This window comes from Eubalaena glacialis, chromosome 13 (assembly GCF_028564815.1).
Source record: "Eubalaena glacialis isolate mEubGla1 chromosome 13, mEubGla1.1.hap2.+ XY, whole genome shotgun sequence".
NCBI classification, from domain to species: Eukaryota; Metazoa; Chordata; class Mammalia; order Artiodactyla; family Balaenidae; genus Eubalaena; species Eubalaena glacialis.
Genome location: NC_083728.1, coordinates 85,204,921 through 85,210,920, shown reverse-complemented (window position 1 = coordinate 85,210,920; position 6,000 = coordinate 85,204,921).

The following is a 6,000-nucleotide window of genomic DNA, read 5'->3' as shown; positions in this document are numbered from 1 at the left end:
AAGTGTCATCTAGACAGGTGCAAAGTGTCATCTAGACAGGCCCTTCAGTGAGTCCAACTAGAGACCGGGCATCGTATCAAGTTAGGATCCTCCTTTCATCGTGGAGAAACTGAGGCTCAAAGAAGTTAAGTCATCTGCCCGAGGTGCTTTGCTGGAGCAGGGCTGGGTCTGGACGCAAGGGCTGTCCGATGCCTCCTCGTGAGACTCACGCTAAAGCCCCCCGACTCCATGTACTTGACCAGAGCCTGTGGGTGAAAGGGATGAGCTGGATGGTGATTCGGGGAGGAGTGGAAAACAAGATGAGCAGCTGTGGCCACAGCCAGCTGCCTGAGGGCCAGGGCTCCCTGCCACCCACAGTCCAGCCTGCTCCCTGCCAGGGCCTGTTGCCTGCTGCACTGCAGGCAGCCAGAATGCCCAAGCTCCTGGGGCTACCACCCTCTCTCCTCGTGGCCCTGGCACAGCTTCCCACGCCAGTGGGCCTGGATGCCCAGAATGCCATCCACAAGTGAGCTTCAGTTCTGCAGCCCAGCATGGCCAGCCACAGGGTCTGCCCGTGGACACAGAGCCCCCCGGAACAGGAGGCGCAGGGCTTCAGGGCCTGCCTCTGGCCGTGGTTGGGCTCCAGGCCACCCAGGCAAAGGAGTGCCCTGCTGCCCACCACCCACCTAGAGAAAGCTATCTGAGGTGGGATGGGGAGCTGGGGCGCAGGCAGTGACTGGGCATTTCAGGAGGGAATTTCCAGGTAAGAGGACCAATTTGAGGCCCACGGACCCAACCATCTCCCCCTGGATGGCCCCGGTCGCTGCCCATCAGCCACCTCTCCCTGCTCCTCCTCTGTAGGTCCTGTCTCAGTGGGTGAACCTGCCAGCCCCTCACTTCCCACCAGAGTCCTGGCAGCTCTCTAATGACAGCCACATGATTGTTGCTCCAGGACAGACCTCTCCATCCCTTACACAATCATTCACCAGCTTCTGCCAGAGACCTCCCTGCTCCCACTCCTCCCCCCTCCCCTCCCCCTCCCCCTCCCCCTTCCCCCTCCCCCCAGCCTGTCTGCCTGCCTGTCCAACCCCATCAACAGTCAGGGTGGGCTTGTAAAAGTGGCACATGGGGCCATGTCACCCTGAGCCTTACGTCTTCCCTGGCTCCCTGTTGATTGCAGAGAAAGTTCCAGGTCCTTAGCTAGCTGTCAAGGCCCCTGGTATCCCAAGGCATTCTTGTTCTCCAGGCCCCAGTCTCCCTTTCAGGTAAAACATCTCTGGTCCCTGGAAGGTCTGGGCTGTTCGACAGCACCTCCTCAGTCCTAGGCCTAGATTTGGCTAAAACATGCCCCCTTCATGAAGCGTTCCTGCTGATTCCTTTGGCCTGGGTGACTTGCTGTGGTGCACCCACATGCACTGTTATGCTCAGGGGCACTGATTGGGGTCTTAGCTTTCCTTCCCCGTTACGGTGAAAGCTCATAGAGGCAGCAGTCAATCCTGTTTCCTGGTCTTTGCGGCCCCAGTGCCTAGCACGGGGTCTGCCCCAGAGAGAGGCTATGCAGGAAGTGCGTTCATTCATTCATCCATCCATTCCCTACTATTGAAGTGTTCTTGGAAGACTGGACAACATTCTCAAGCAGGACAGCCATGGGCAGCTGAGCTCAAAACCACAGGGTTTGGGGACAGCTGACAGGACCTGAGAAGCAAGGGGAGGTACAGATGATTGGTGTCTGCGGGGGAGACCTGGCCCCTGCCCCAGAGAGACCTGTTTTGCAGTAGCCTGGTGCATGGGACAGCTTGGGTTTAATTTTAAGCTCTCCTACTTCCTAGCTGTGTATCCTGGGTAAGCTGATTACCTGCTCTGAGCCTGCAATGACATTTTCCCTTAGAGTTTCATGAGCGGTGAGGTGGTGCTGATAAAGCACATAGTGGGTACTTGATGGATGGCTACTTTCCACCCCTTCCTTCTCTGGGGAGCTTCTTGTTCAATGTGGGACACTTGGAGCCTATTCTCAAAGAATCAGGACGTTGGGACTCCTCAGCCTGTAGAAGCCATCCTGAGGTGGCCCTGGGGGAGCGTGAACACGGCAGAGTGGGCCTGGAGGTCTCTGCCTTGGGAGAAGGGGCTGCCTGAGTCAGGGGCACAAGGGTGCCTGCCTGCCCTTCTTGCCCACAAGCTGCCACGGCCCCTGTCCTCTGCGCTCCTCGGCAGCCCAGCAGGGCCAGTACTGGGTGCGCCCAGCATTGGCCCTACAGCCACGGGCAGGGCCAAGCCTGCAATCAGGCCTGGCCCTGCGCCTGGTATCCCTCTGGCATTGCCCGGGCACTGGCTTCCTGCAGACGGATGCAGGCTTGTGCCCTGTGCTGGCAGGCCCTCCCAGAGCTGAAGGGGCCTGGGGCCAGGCCCCCACCCGCTGACCCTCCCAGGGAAGGCCTGATGAATGGAGGCTTGTCAGAGAAGGGCCACATCCCCGCACAGGTCACAGCAACCAGGGCAGGGGGATGCCTCCCTCCTCTGACTGGGACTTTTCAGAGCAGGGCCTTGCCCACCACCCTCCTCAGACTAGACTTTCTGAGCCAGGGCTGTGTCTCCCCGCTCAGATTAACTTACTTTTTAGGGTGGGTCCATGCCTCCTCCCTCATAACCAGCTTCGCGGGACAGAGCCACGACCCTTGCTCAGACTAAGAGAGAGGATGGGTTGCAAGAGCATCTTAGAAGCACGTGGTGGTGGGGGAAGCATGGGGAATTCAAGGCCCTGCAAATGGTCCCATGGGTGATAGGTGTTAAGTGGTAGAGGAGGGAAAATAATGGATGAAGTGTGCTGGGCCCTACGGCACCCTCAGGCTGGGCTTTTGTCCTGAAGATTATGGGGAGCCGGGGAGGGAAGCAAGAGGGTCAGATGGGCGAGTCCCACAAATCCTTCTGGCTGCTGTGTGGACCACGGGAGACAGAGGCCTGGGCTGCCGAGTGATGGAGGGGGCCTGGGGGCACACAGGGGGCCGTTTGGAAAGGAGGGATTGACGGCGCTGGTGGAGGGGGGAGGATGGCGGAGTCAGGCCCAGGCCCCTGAGTTCGGCTTGGGCAGTTGAGGCAGGGTCTCCAGCAGGGCAGCGATGAAGATGGTCATTTGGGGCCTGCACCTGAGAGGTGCCCCGGGGCTGTGCAGGTGGCGGTGTCCAGAACGCAGCCCTGGGAGGGGTTTGAGTCTGAGGTGTCCGGGGAGGCGGGCAGCAGGTGGGGTCGCCCCGCGCATGAGAAGGCTGGGGAGAGGGAGAGGCAGAGATTTCACAGCTGGGCTGGGGGACGCAGGGAGGAGAAAGGGAAGAGAAATCCCCCACTACAATGCCTGTGTCCTCTTCCGGAGGAGGGGAGGACTCGCCCTGCCTGGCTGGGGTGAGGGCCCAAGGCAGCCGATGCTCGGACGGCTCTGTGGGCTCCCTAATGGCCCACCTTCCTGGTGTGAGGCCGCCTGCCCTCACCTCCAGCCCTTCCACTCAACACTGAGCCCTCGCACTCCCTTGGAGTTTTCCAGGTGGAAATTCACCTCAGAGGCCCTCTGGCCCCGCATACTCAATACATCTTGTCTCTGGTCCCACCCACCCCTGAGCCCCAGCAGTCCTATGGGCTCCAGGACCGAGGCTCCGCTGGAACACTGGGCCCTCCTCCTAGGCGGGCAGCAGCCAGGGAAGGAGACAGGCCCCCTGGTGACCCCCACGTACTTCTCCCCGCTCCCCACCGGCTCCAGACACATTTGCGATTTATCTCTCTCTGTTGTTTATTATGTGGAGTCCAGGCCTCCCAGCCAACTTGGAGCTGGACCGGCTAGCCATGGCCCGAGACGGCCGTCCCAGCCAAGCCCTGAGCAGCCCCCCGCCTGCCGTCCTCTCCGCCGCCCCTGAGCCAAGCAGGCCCTGAGCTCTGGCCGGGCCAGACGCTCTTTATGGAACCCCAGGGCCCATCTTCCCTATTGTCTGTCCATGTTTACAGCCTTGCTGTGTTGGCCTCATGATTTTATTGCAGGTGACGCCCCAGTCTGGACAGGGCCTGCGTGCCATCCTGCTGAGGCTTCTGTCATCGCCTGGGCCATGGGCCCCTGGACCCCTCATCCCTCATTCCGTTGAACCTCACCCGCCTGCAACAGCATCACTGGGAGGGCTTATCACCCACAGGAGAGCGAGTGAGGGCTCGGTGGGTGAGCAGGGCAGGAGGTGTGCCTGCGTGTGTGTGCTCGTGTGCGTGCCTGTACATGTGCGCGTGCGTGTGTTCGGGGCTGGGGAAGGCACGTGCGCGCCCGTGCACACACACGCACTCTTACCCCCTGAGCCTGTCAGCTGTTGCCCCATCTCCGCTGTTGCAACACAGCCTGGAGAGCTAAGGATGTGGATGCTCGCAGACCTCCAGGCCGGCTCTCTCCTTCATAGGCTAAGTCACTCACCCGTCTGGGTCTCAGTTTCCTTTTGGGTAAAAAGAAGGCTGTGTTGATACCAGCCTCACAGCGTGCCTTTGGGCAACCAGAAGGGCTGTGCTGGCCTCTGGCTGCAGCCCTAAGGCCTGTCTGTCCCTCTGTCCCTTGCTCCCTCAGCTGCAGTTGTTAAGTTTTGAGGCTCTTCCCAGAAAAACACAAATGTACACATACAGGTAAAATTCGGTAAGTCCCCTGAAGCACCTCCATCAATCTTCTGGTGAAAAACCTCTATGAGACGGGACAGAAAACCCCCCAGGAGGCCTAGAGTCTTCCGTCGCAAATGCAATGAGAGTGTAATCACCGTGATGTCCCAAGAGGCCAACAAGGGACCCAGGCAGCCGCCCAGGCCCGTCTCCTCTGTCCACCAAGAAACAAAATAAGGGGGCAGGTCTCAGACACCCTGAGGCCGGGTATGGCAGATAACCTGAGGTCATGCCTCGACACTGGATTGTTTGATGACAAAGGTTGGTGCCCCCATCTCTAGAAATTGGGGGTGCTGGAGTGCTCACTTAGCTGTGTGATCCTGGGCTTAGGTCCCCTGCCAGTCCCCTGGCTGGAGTGACCGGGGCAGACCGTGGCTGAGGGCCTGTAGCTCTCCGGGCCGGGGAGCGGACGTGAGGGGAGGATGGGGCCGAGTGGTGTGCAAGATGGCAGAGCTTTGTGGACCTTGCTGGTTCTTTATGGGGTGCTGACAGCCGGGCAGCGCTGCATAACGCTTCTCAAGCACACTCCTGTCTCTTGGGGCTGGAGCTCCAGAGGCCAACGGTGGCAGTCAGATGACCACCACCTGGGGCTCCCAGGGGCAGGCCCGGGAGGTTTGTAAACTCCTTGGAGACATCAATGCCCAAGGCCACCTGCCTGGGATGCCTACCCCCCGATAGGGCTGGATTCCCAGGGTCTCCTTTCCTGGGAGCCACAGCTATATTTCTGTGGCCCCTGGTGCTCCCTCTGGCACCAGACTGGAGACTGGGGACCAGACCAAGCCCTCTGGGGCTGAATGAGGAACTGACAGCTGGGCTGGTTGTGGCTGAGGCAGGGGCGGCTCAGGGGTGCCCTCGGTAGGGAGAGGGGTCACCCCAAGGATGTGGAGCCCCCAAAGGGGCAGGGGTCTCCTGGGCCTCCTGACCCTGGCTAACCCCTGTGCACTAACCTGGGTGGGCAGGGGGCTCCCCCAAGCACCCTCAGAGGCTGAGGTGACCAGGCCCAGATAATCTCTTCTCCCCTCACCCACTCCAAGCTGCCTCAGACCCTAAGAAGCTTCCACTTGTTCCACACCAGCCGGGGGTGCCCAAGGAATTGACACAGCATCTTCCTGGATGGTACCGGAAGGTACAGGGAGGATGGGAGGCTCCCCAGTGGGTCCCCTGTCCCCACCAATGGGCCAGTCCCCCAAGAGCCAGGCTGGAGGGAGGGACGGTTCTGGAGAGCCAAGCTCCTCGTCCCTCTCTGCGGCCAAACCTGGCGCTCAGGAAAGGCTGCGCTGTGCACATGTGTGAATCCATGTACACCTCCATGAAGCCTCGGGGGTCTGTCCAGAGTCTACAGAGACAATTAGA